The sequence below is a fragment of the Condylura cristata genome, unplaced genomic scaffold (genome assembly GCF_000260355.1).
Source record: "Condylura cristata isolate star-nosed mole 26May11 unplaced genomic scaffold, ConCri1.0 scaffold00008, whole genome shotgun sequence".
In the NCBI taxonomy this organism is placed as follows: Eukaryota; Metazoa; Chordata; class Mammalia; order Eulipotyphla; family Talpidae; genus Condylura; species Condylura cristata.
In genome coordinates, this window is record NW_004567109.1 from 61,486,224 (window position 1) to 61,498,561 (window position 12,338).

Consider the following 12,338-nt stretch of genomic DNA (forward strand, 5'->3'; position numbering starts at 1 on the left):
GCGCGGGGTTGCGGTGGCGGGAGAAGCGCTTCCGGTGGCAGTGGAGGCGGCGCTGAGCGGGTCCTGCAAGCGGCGCGGGCGGTGGCCCGGGGAGAGCGGTGAGTCGCGGGTGGTGAGCCCGGCCCCGGTGCGTGGGCAATACGCAGGAAGCCTTGCTGACGGCGCGTGCTCGGGTAGGGGCCGCGCGCCCAGGGGCTGGCAGGCGGGAGATCTCCGGGGCCCCGAGGTCAGAAGCACGTTTGACATACCTGGGGCAGATCGGGGCCAGAGGTCCCCGCACTTTGGGGGCCCCTGTCATTCTGCCACCCGACTGCACTCTACCTCCTGCAGCCTGACTTCCTCCTGAGCTTCCCCGCAGTGCGCGTGGTGGAGTGGGTCTCGATGGGATGGGAGGGGGCTCATTCATCCTGCACCCCATGAGACCTGCCAGGCTGTCCCTGGCGGCCGCGTGACAAAACTCGCCGCGGGGAAGATACCCAAGATGGCTGCCGCGGGGACAGGCCACCGCGCAGAAGGACGTGAGCGATTGCAGGGGGACCAGCGGCACCGACCCCCCGCGTCCTGCACATTCCTAGCTCTTGACTTCTCCTGGTGGAGAGAAGGGCTGGGAGTGGCACTGGAGACCACCTGGCCCCTGCCCTAGAATTGCGATCCAGTAGGCTTTGCAAGTAATAAATTATTGGAGTAGTTAGAAGTCCCGCGTGGATCTTTCATTTCTGTGCTCTCCGGATATTTTTCACGTGTCAGGGGTCTCTCACCTCAGAATGACAGTAACCAATGTTTCTACTGAGTATATACAGGGGATTTGGTTCTTTGCTTTTGCATTACTTACATCCTTAAGGATGTTGCCTTCCTCATCCAGGTGAGTAAGTTGGGGCTCAGAGATTGAGTAACCTGCCTAAGGCCACACAGCTCACTATCTGGAGAACAGGGCTTAGCAGGGTGTCAGCTTAAATGTTACTTCCTCGCAGATGTTTTCCCATGGGTGCATGGTCTAAAATTATAGCATGCACACATCCTTGTTAGATTTATTTCTATACTAGCCTTGTCACCAACTGAAATGAACTGTTTACTTGCTTCTTTTATTCTCTCCTTGTCTCATCAGTTGTTTGCACCAAGTAAGCCTTCAGTGAACATGTGTTGAGTGCCTAAATGAAAAATCACCATTCCTTTGCAACAGCTTTCTAAAAACTGCAGCACTGATACTAATAATCTGTGGCAGGAATTTTGTGTGGAATTTCCTCACCTTTAGGCTCTCTCTTCTGCCTCACCTTATACATTTTCAGTTGGGTCTCTTGATTTCCTCTTCTTTTTTCCGTCCCTAGTTACTGAGCTGTTTCCAGGCATTGTAATAAGGGGAAAATGGGTCTTGAGGAAGTCTGCAGTGCCTGGGGTGGTGAGCTCAGATTTGACCTGCATAATACATAAAATGAGGGGGAATTCTTTGGAAGGATGAGTGAAGGCCGAGAAGTTTGGGGACTTCATAAAGGTCCTTTCTGCCCTTGAGACTGTAGGTGTCTCACTTGCAAAGATGCTGGTGTTTGGAGAGAACCTTCTAGCTCCATTTAGCTGTCACATGTTATTGCTCTAAGTGTGCATTCAGTGTTAGATTGAGTGTGTAGACTTCAGGCCTTATAGACTTTCAGGAAAGGGATGGTGTTCTGTGGTTACAGTTGTACTTGCATGTAGAGCAAGGAGTGATGCTAATTCAGGGTCAGTAAAACAGTTTGAATGTTCTCACTACTCTGTAGAAAACACATACAATCCCATGTGAATGTGTACAGAAGGATGTCCACTGAGGGACTGTCCCTTCCCCCTACTACTTCCTGCAAAGATAGCTGAGAGGACAAGCAAAGTCATGACCAGCAGATCCACCATCCAGCTTCTTTCTCTGCGCCTTAGAATGAAATGTGGGATCTGCATCCTCCTGTTCAAGAAGTAGTTAGAAGCAGCAAGTGTATTATCACAGTTGGAACTTTTCACTTGATGTTAAACACCAGAAATCAGTAGTAGATATTTAAAAAAAAATACGAAGCCTTGAAAGTGAAAAATTAAGTTAGACTATGTGTAATATACACACTTCATTATATAAAAACCTAAAAACCAAAGTTATTAAGTTTTTAATTACTAATGCTAGTTTGTAAAATATTTTCAGACTTAGATATGTAATATATGAATCGCTTCTTTAAGGTGGGTGGTAAAATATTCCCCTGAAGATCTCCAAAATACTGCTGTTTGGTAGTATTGTATTGTTTTGCTAGGCAGATGGCACCATCTCAAGTGGAAACCCATAGATTTTTTTTTTTTAATGGGTAAAAACTCCACCCATCCTAAGATACTGCTAATGAAACCAAACCTAAATTTGACTGACTGCTGGAGGATGGCCAGGATTATCTTGTCACCTGGGTGTTGAAAGTTAATGAAAGAATGGACATTGCATTGTAGGCTGGGAAGTGGGGGGTCAGGGGAGACAGACAGAGAGGATGTTGACAGGGAGACAGAATGAAGGAATACCCAAAGTCTTTCTGATTCTAGACAGCATCTCCATACAGAATTCTCCCTGCAATAGAGGAGAGCACTAAGTGCCCTTTGAAAGAATATTAACTCTTGGCACTGGATTTAGCTTTCTGATCTATCATTTGATCTGCGTGGTCACACCCATAGGAAAGGAGTGCCGTGTGTGGATGACCAGCCCAGTCCCCAATGCACTGACTCACGTGCTGTTTAGGCTCCCTGAGTTGCTGTGATTGGCCTTGGCAGCCTGTGGCTGTACCACCCTGTCCGTGCCCCGTATCAGTAGATTGACTTTGGCAGACGCATCACTCTGGCCTCCCAGGGGTCAGAAGGGCGGTATAAAGTCATGACGACAGCAGAGTGTATCCAGGCTGTGGCATCTTGTGTCTCTGAGTAACACTACAAACCAGGGGACAATTCAGAGGGTTTAAGTGAGGATGTAGCAATGGAATAATGCAGGAACAGCCCAGCATCTGCAAGGTGATGGCCTCAGTCATGCCTCCTTGACAGTGCCTTTGACAGGTACTTTCACACGCACGTGCCTGTCCTGACTGAACAAACCAGAGCCTACACCTGACAGTTTCTTAACTCTTTCAAAAGGCAGTCATTTCACACAGTAGCAAGTTTCCAGTTTAATAACTTGATTACCGTTGTTAATCATTAGCTAAGGTTAAAGGTCTTTGTTATTAAGTCCTGAGACAGCACATTCCCTGCTAACTTACTTTCTGTGAAAATTTGGGCAGTTCTTTATTTTCTGTTAGTTAAGCATTTTCTTGACCTATAACTGAAAGTTTGAAATAAAGTTTATCTCAGAGGAAAGTTCTTTTTCTTAGACATATCTGTTCTTTGGAGGTTCAGACAGCCAAGCGCCACCCACACTTCTCTAGCACTAGGGTCCACTGTACTTGTAGGCAGGACTTCAGCTAGGGAGAACTGCTCATTTATAACAATCTGACCTCACGTTAGCATTTCACAGTTTAAAAAGGCTAATAAAGCTGAGTGGAATTCCTGTACTTTGTGGGGGGATATGTGAAGGCTTCACACCAACCAACAATTCTGGAACCTGAGCAGGAGGGTCTGAGAAGTCTACTCATTTCTGACACTACCCAGAGAGAGCATCAGATTCCACAGGGAAGGGGTTCAGGCCCTGCACCTGCACCATCCTCCACTTCAGACCCAGCTCGAACCCTGGGGTACAACTGATTGCCTGGGGTACATCACTGCTTCCTAGGGCCCCTCTCCCCTTCATACCTGGTCAGTTTGCTAGAACTGCACAGAGGACTCAGCACAACCCTTCATGCACTAGACCATTGTCTTACTGTGAAAGGATCCAACTCAGGAACAGCCAGATGGCCAAGACACACAGGAAGGCCCAGGGGTGAAGGGTGCAGAGCCTTCTCCAGTTGCACCTTCTCCCCCAAAATGCTTGTGTTCACCATCCTGTCCTCTTGGGGTTTTATGGGGGCTTCCTTTCCATCTTCCAGCCCTTACCCCCTCCCAAGGGGTCAGATATGGGATGGGGTGGGGCTGAAAATTCCAGCCCTCTCATGAAGTTGGTCCTCCTGGCCGACAGCCCCCAACCTCTGTGCTTTTTCAGAACTTGCCTTCATTAACATTACAAGAGGCACCTTTCCCATTCATTACTTTGGAGATTTCCTAGGGTTTGGGGAGCTGAGAGTCAGGCACTGTGAATGACCAAATATAGATGAGACAAATGTATTCGGTCTTCTAAATGACAGAATATGTATTTCTCATAAATGAAAATATCATAAAAGCCTCAGGTGCCCCTTAGTTGGCTAACTTACCAACTCTGTGTGCCAGCTCCTACCGATGAGAAGTGACTCACCCAGTGACAGGACCAAAGGCAAGTGACAGAATCAAGACTCCAGTCCAAATTACTTTGGCTCACACCCAATTCTGATCACATGGGTGGACAGGGGAGGTACCCGGGGTGCCAAGCCATAGGTCAGGGAGTCTTTCGCAAGGGGACCCAGCCAGAAAGAGCAGGCCCAGCAACCAGCTCGAATAGCCAGGGAGTCGTCCCCTTCATAGGTAAGGTGATTTGGGTTTTGTTGATTAACTATTTTGATAGTCTTTCCAATATGGCATTTCTCCAACTTATCTAATACCCCTAATGTATTTCTTAAAAATTGGATTTCTAGGCTCCACCTCCCCTGTACTGACTCAGAATTTCCAAGGAGATGCTGCCCAGGTCACAGCTCCTCCGTAAGGACTTAGCTTCCCATTCTCTTGTCACCATTGGCTGCCACTAGCTGCCGAGGTAGCCAGGTGCTCTTATAACAACTAGATACCAGGATGAGATAATATAAGGAAAGCTCTGAGAATAGATGGTTATGGATTTGTAAGTTGTCTTTATTGTAAATTCTAGTTATATTATAAAGCTGCAAAAACTTGGGTGCAGTGGTACAATCTATACTAAGTCTGAGTCCTTGGAACAACTGGGATTTGAACTAGGATCTGTCACCTCCACTAGCACGAGGTTGTAACTACTGGTTGTTATGAAGATTGTGTACATGATGATGATGGTTATATAAATAACAGACTTGACAAGGATGAAGTTAAATGACTTTGCCAGTAGTCAGTTATCATATATGTATACAATGTATATATGTATAATAGTACATGTATATACATTGTGTATACGTTATATATACAATTGTATTATATACAATATATATAACTAGGCTTATAGTATAGAATGTATTGTGATATATTATGAGGAGAATCTTAGGGTACTCATTTTGGCTTTCAAAGTTTTTAAATTCAGGGCTTGGGTTAATGTGTATTTCAAGCAGGTTTTTTACATTGAGATAATAGGTGTTTTTGAAAGGATACTCAGACTCACCCATATCAATATGATTTATCTAATTAGTAATCAATAACTCAGTTTAAGATTTTAATGGCTAAATTGGGGGATATCCAGACACGGACTCTCCAAAAATATCTTTATTATTCATGTCATGAAACATATTGCCATCACTTGTTTTGATTGTTGCAAATTATAGCTAAGTCTTTAATTTTGAATTTATTAATACTTTTTTGGTTGTATGGGAATATTTTCTCCTCAGTAGGATGTCATTTTAATCTACTTAAGTCGATTAAGTAAATTCTATCTGTGAAGGGTGTCTACAAGAGTATTTGGGAAAATCAAAGCTGAATTCATTAGAATTGGAATTGTTTTCCAACTTCTTGTGTATTGAGTATTTACAAATTCTGGGCCAAGCCAGTATTTGGAACAGGAGAGGCCTTCAATTGTTATTTAATATGGAAAGTACTTGTGTTTGTCATAAGTGAATAAAAGAGCTAGAGACGTTTATGTTGAGGATGCTCCAGGAGACTTTTTTTTTTATAAAAAACCTTAGCCAAGAGATTGAATTTTAAGTTTTTTCCTCACTAAGAGATTCATTCTTTCCTCTTTGAGAAGTTAGTGTATTAGTGTATATAGTATATAAAATAATATCTGTAGGAATGATTCATTTAAATGCAGCCTAATAATGTTGTAATCATTAATCCTCCCTGATAGTTCAGCTTAAATGATCTAGTTTTTTTAAGTGATAAAGCCTTCACCTTGTTTCTTAGCCTAAGTGGCATCAGTTAATGACAGAAATTTTTTTTTTATAATCTCAATTCTTTTTTTATACACTTACACACATACAAAAATACTCAAAACATTTTTCTCTTGTGGATAGTTTTTCTTTTCCCCCATCACTGTCCCTTATACCATTTCTTCAGATGCCTCACATCCTTTGTTAGGGTGGGCTTGTTTCCATACATTTTGCTTCACCAGATTGTGTGCTGTGTAAAGGTCCAGTATTTGTCTTTGTCATTCTGACTTGCTTTATTACATGTAATTCCCTCACACTCCTCCCATTTTGCTGTACATGCCAACAGTTCGTCTTTCCTGCTGGCTGATAAGTAATTGCACTGTGTGACTATACCAAAATTTCTTGATCCAGCCTTCTATCATGGACATTGAGGTTGTGTCCATCTAGCTACTGAAATAGCACTGCAGTAAGCATAGTATCATGTAGAAATTTTGAGTTGGTAGTTTGTTTGGGTCGGTGACCCAAAGAAAGACTGGGATTGTCATTGCATACAGTATTTCATTGTTTTGTTTTTAGGGTAGGTCCAGATCACTTTCCAGAATGACTATACTAGTTTACATTATTCTTGTTCTGCATCCTCTCCAGTACTACTTGTTGGGGGCTCTTTAATACGGCTGTGTTCACAGGTGTGAGATGATATATCCTTGTGACTTTGACCTGCATCCCTCTTGTTGGATGTGACAATGAGCATTTCACTATTAGCCTCTGGATAATAGTCTGTTCAGATCTACTGACCATTTATTTATTTATTTATTTTTAACTGTTATATTGAAGGTGATTTTGGCATACCTTAGATATTGACACTGGTTGTATAATATGTGCATATTTTCTCCCATTTAGTAGGATGTCATTAAAATCTAATAAATATTTTCTTTTATTGTGAAGCCTTTTTAAAAAAGATTTATTTGTGCATACAGAACTGGGATACAGGGCAGAGGTTCCAGGGTGGTGAGAGGACTCACCAGAGACAGTGGGGAGCAGAACAGGCAGATCAAGAAGTACACTGCTGAGGGGAGCCAGTGGACAAGCAGGAGAGGTCTGCTGTGCCATGTGGGTCACTGAAGTGGCTGCAGCTAAATTACTAAGCTGCACTTTAACTGTTGTGCCACCAGGGAAGGCCTACTGTGATGCCTTTTAATTTGAAGTAACCCCAGCTGTTTGTTTTTTGCTCTAACTTCCCTTGCCATACACATTGACTTTCCAGAAATACCTTTATTATTCATGTCATGAAACATATTGCTTCTTTTATATTGAAACATATTGTTTCTTTTATATATTTGATTGTTGCAAGTATTGTATCTGTCTTTAACCCATTTTGAACTTAATGTTGTGCATAGAATTAAGGAGTGTTCTGATTATATCCTTCTACATGTGGCTATCCAGTTTTCCCAACATCATTTCTTAAAGAGACTCTCCTTTTCTCCTTTACCCGTTGTATATGGCCATGGCTCCTTTATCATGAATTAATTATTGATATATAAATGGACTTAATTTTTAGCTTTTAATTCTGTTCCATTGATTTGTATATCGATTTTTATGCCAACACCAAATTGTTTTAGTTACTGCTAATTTGGATTATACTTTAAGGTTAGTTAATATGATTCCTTTGTTTTTCTTTTTTCTCAGAATTCTTTTTCTGTGTTAGGCCTTTTATGGTCCACATATTTCTTAGAGTTTTTATTAAGTTTCTCTGAAGTTATTTTTGGTATTTTAATAGGAATTGAGATGAATTTAAATAACACTTTTGGTAGAAGAGTCATCTTGGCTAAATTCATGCTCCCCGTCTATGAACATGGGATGTCTTTCCATCTGTTATGAGCCATATCCTTTACTAATACCTTATACTTTTCATTGTATAGGTCCTCACCTCCTTAGTTACATTCTTTCCTGGCTATTTAACTCTTGGCAGTGATGATAAATGGCTTGTTTACTTAAATTTCTTTTCCTTCCTATTCATAATTTCTGTGTAAATATGCAACAGATTATATATTAATTTGTAACTTCCCACTTAGCTGTGTTCATTCGTTTCTGATATTTTTTAGTGGCATCTTCAGGATTCTCTCTTGATAATCATGCAATCTGCCAATGATAATTGTTTCGATTCTTTTCTAGCTTGCATTCCTTTATTCCCCATTGCCTGGTTTTTCTAGCTAAGACCTCTACTACTAAATTAAAGAGCTGGTGGGAGTGGTTATTCTTGTTTGTTCCTAATCTTAAAGAGGAACATGTCAATTTTTCACTAGTAAGTATCACATTGGTTTGTAATAGATGGCCTTTATTATGTTGAGGTAGTTTCCTTCTATTCCTGTCTTGTTTAGCATTTTTATCATAAAGGGGTGCTGAATTATATCAAGTGCTTTTTCTGCATCTCTTAATATTACCATGATTTTCACTTTTCTTTTAATATATATAGTGACATTGATTGATTTACATATATTGAACCATCCTTGCTCCCCAGTATAACTTCTAATTTATGATGCATACTCCTTGCAATGCATTGCTGAAATTTCTATTATTTTCTTCATATCAGTACTCACCAAGGATATGGGTCTATAGTTTTTTGTGCTATCTTTATCTGGTTTCAATATTAAGGTAATGTTGACATCTTAAAATATATTAGGGAACATTCTCTTGTCTTAGATTTTTATAAGTAATTTAAGCTAGGTGGATAGAAGTTCTTTAAAAGTTTGATAGAATTCACTTTATAAAGTCCTTTGGCCCTAGGCTTTGTTCATAGGAAGACTTTTGATTACTATTTCCGTTTCTATGATTGTGATTGGTTTGTCTGTTTCTCCTGGTTTAGTCTTGGCAAAATGTATTGTTCTAGAAATTTGTCCAGTTCTTCAAGGTTATTGAATTTATTTGCATATAGTTCATTGTAACCTCTTATGAACATTGTATTTTTGAGCCATCTATGGTAATTTCTCTTTTCAAATCTAATTTTGCTTATTGTTTTTTCTCTTATTTGTTAGCATAGCCTGACATTATCAATTTTTTTTTTTCAAAGAACCAACTCATAGTTTCATTGATCCTTTATATGGTCTTTCTTGACAAACTGTTTCATTTATTTCCAATCTTATTTTTATTATTTCCTTTCTTCTACTAACTTTAGGTGTTTTTGTTCTTCTCTGTCAAGTTGTTTTAGGAGTGTGTGTGTGAGAGGGAGAGAGACAGTAGTTTATTATGGGCTTTTCTTGCTTCTTAATGTGGACTTACATTGCATTAAAATGTCTCTCCAGAACAATTTTTCTTTATCCTATAAATTCTGAAAGCTTGTATCCTCATTTTTATTAGTCTCCAAATTTTTTTTTATTTTGGTTTTAATTTCCTCTTTAATACAATGACTATTAAGCAAGCATGTTTTTCAGTCTCCTTGTATTTATTGTTTTTCATTTTTAAAATAATAAATATGGGCCCTCCCTGGTGCGCAGCTGGTTAAAGCACTGCACTGAGAAGCTAAAGCCACTTCAGCATGAGTTGACCCCCGCCTGCCCTGGAGGAGATCCACATGGCACGGCAGACCTCTCCTGACCCGCCCGCTGCTCCCCTCAGCAGTGTACTTCGTTGATCTGCCTGTTCTTCTCCCCACTCTGTCTCTGGTGAAGCCTCTCACCACCCCTGAGCCTCTGGCCTGTACCCCAGTTCTGTATGTAACAAATAAATAAATCTTTAAAATAATAATAATAATAATAAATATGATCGGAAAGAGTACTTGGTACAATTTCAGTCTTCATAGTTTTATCGACAATTGACCTGTGTCCCAACATTCTTGAAAATGTTCTGTGTGCACTTGAAAAGAAAATAAAGGTAGCAGTTTGGGAATGGAGTGTTGGACAGATGTCTGTTAAGCCCGTTTGGCTTCACTCCTCATTTAAGGCTATTGCTGCCTTACTTTGTCTCTATCTTGTTGGTCTGTCTATACTTACAAGTGGAGTGTTAAAATTTCCTAGTATTTTGGGGCTTTTTGGGTAAATCTCTCTTGTTAGTTTTATTAATAATTGTCTTGGGAATGAAAGTACTCCATTATGGCGGTATTATAGTTTCTTGTTATAGTTGATATAATATCCATTTCCATCTTTTATTGCCTTTTATAAGTTGAAAATCTATTTTATCTGATGTAAATATAACTGTTCCTAACATTTTTGATTATCATCTGCTTGTAAGATTGTCTTACAACCTTTAACTGTGAGTGTATTTACCTTTGGTGATAAAGTGAATTTCCAACCATTATATCAGAAGGTTGGACTTTGGTTTGAAATGAGTTCAATCAACCTAGTGAATTCAAGCTATTTGTATTTGAGGTGATTATTGGGATGCACATGCTCATTATCTTTTTTTTTTAATTCATCTTTTTTTTACATATTCCTTTTATGTTTGTTTTGTTTTGTTCAGCTTCCTTGTCATTGCCTTATGTGTTACTTCTGATTTTTGTTTGAAGGGTCTGCTGAGCTGAGTATATGATGGTCTATTTTTGTGACCCATTAGAGGGTCTAATATCAAACTCATTTTGATGGACCACATTTTAACTCTCTTCTCCTCTTCTACATTGTATAATTTAGATATCTGTTACTTCTAGATCCTTTTGTTGTTTTTACTGCTGCTTTATATTAATCTTTTTATACTTCCTTCACCGGCCTTTTATAGGTTTGGTGCTAATAAATTCTTTTATTTTTTACTTTTCAGTGAAGATCCTTACCCTTTCTTTTGTCTTGACTGGTAATCTTGTGAATGAAGTATTTTAGGCTGAAAGTCTTTCTCTTTGATACTTTAAATATCCTAGTCATTCCCTTCTTGCCTGTAAGACTTCTCTGAAAAGTCCATGGACAGTCTAATAGCTACTTCCCTTACAGCCTGATATTCGTTCTCTCAATTACTTTTAATATCTGTTTTGTCATTGCCTACAGCAGTTTAAATGTAATGTGCCTTCCATGTGTCTGTCTTCTTGGACCCAAAAAATATTTTTATACCTTTAAAATCAATATTTTTGTTTTGATCACTCAAAAATAAATTCTGAAGTCTGAATTAACACCTCAATTGGTCAAGTTTCATGAAGCTACATTATAGCTGTTTAAATTAAAGGTAATCATTTCCCTAGACATTTCATTATACGGTCTGTTTCAGAATCCTACAGCCTCTTTCTCTACTCCCCATGCCATCATCTCTTCAGATCTCGAAAACTGAATTTGTTGAATGTCATAAATCTGCCAATAACACATTGTACAAACCATACCATTTTCTGTTGAACTGCAACAGTTATGAAACTAAGCTGATCTCTGCTTAGCTAATTTTCTTCTGGGGAGCTTTTTACCTACTCTATATATATAGTCTATAACTGTGACTGCCCACCATTTCTGTCTCATCACAAGTCTTTTCTGAATTTCAGAAGATATTTCAGACATTCCATGTAATTGCCAAAGCCTCAAGTAGACATGGCAAAGAGAATATCCTACCCACAGGTGTGTTCCAGTTCTCTTGGGGAATTCCTTTCACATGCTTCCACTCAGACAAAGCTGATGAACTCACATTCTTTGGCATTCTGTGCACCCTGTCTCCGAGGCATGACTTTTTTCTCATGCTTTCCACATATGCAATTAGGAGATATCTTGTTCTCAGAACCTTTCTTTTGAACTCTTGTGGCTTCATGCTCCAGCATCCATCTGAGGCTGTGCAACACAACCCTTAGTGCAGTATACTCCACAGATATTCCTAGTAGGGAAGCGCTGTTTTAAAATTGTCACTAGTCACTATCATGAAATACAGTCAGAACCGTGTGGTCACAGGTGTGTATGAACATCCCTCTACAAAACCATCTGATCTTTTACTGTCACTGGAACCCAGCCACCTCAGCAGTGGGAACCAGCAGGAGCAGTGGTTCTTTCGATCTGCTGCTCCAGCACAAGTCAGTTGTGGTAGTTGGTCCTCTGAGACCTTATATGTAATGGTACTTCCTGGATCGTGGAATGAACCAACCAGGTGTGAGGTCTGAGCTGTTTGATGCTAAATAGTCCAATCAGACCTGAAGGAGGATTTAAACAAAGGACCCCTGAAGAAAGAAAGATACCAACACCCAGCCCTAAGAGAAAGGACAATCCCTTGAAGAAAGAGAGAGGATGCCAGCCTCCAAAAGAAAAAGAAAGAAGGTGAAGACTCCATTCCAGCCTCTGAAGAAAGAAAAGAAAATATCTAGCAGTTGACCTC

At 40.0% G+C, this 12,338-nt stretch overlaps 1 protein-coding gene across 2 annotated transcripts in view; it reads left to right on the forward strand.

Annotated features, from left to right (window-relative positions):
• Nucleotides 1-11: 11 nt before the first annotated feature.
• Nucleotides 12-12,338, forward strand: part of SFXN1 (sideroflexin 1) — a 44,157-nt gene continuing 31,830 nt past the window's right edge. The window contains exon 1 of one of the 2 annotated variants that reach the window (XM_004679238.2): nucleotides 12-98. The gene's annotated coding sequence lies outside the window, so the exon portion shown is untranslated. Of the gene's footprint in view, nucleotides 174-12,338 lie in introns of both variants that reach the window. The other variant, XM_012722554.1, reaches the window with a different exon arrangement.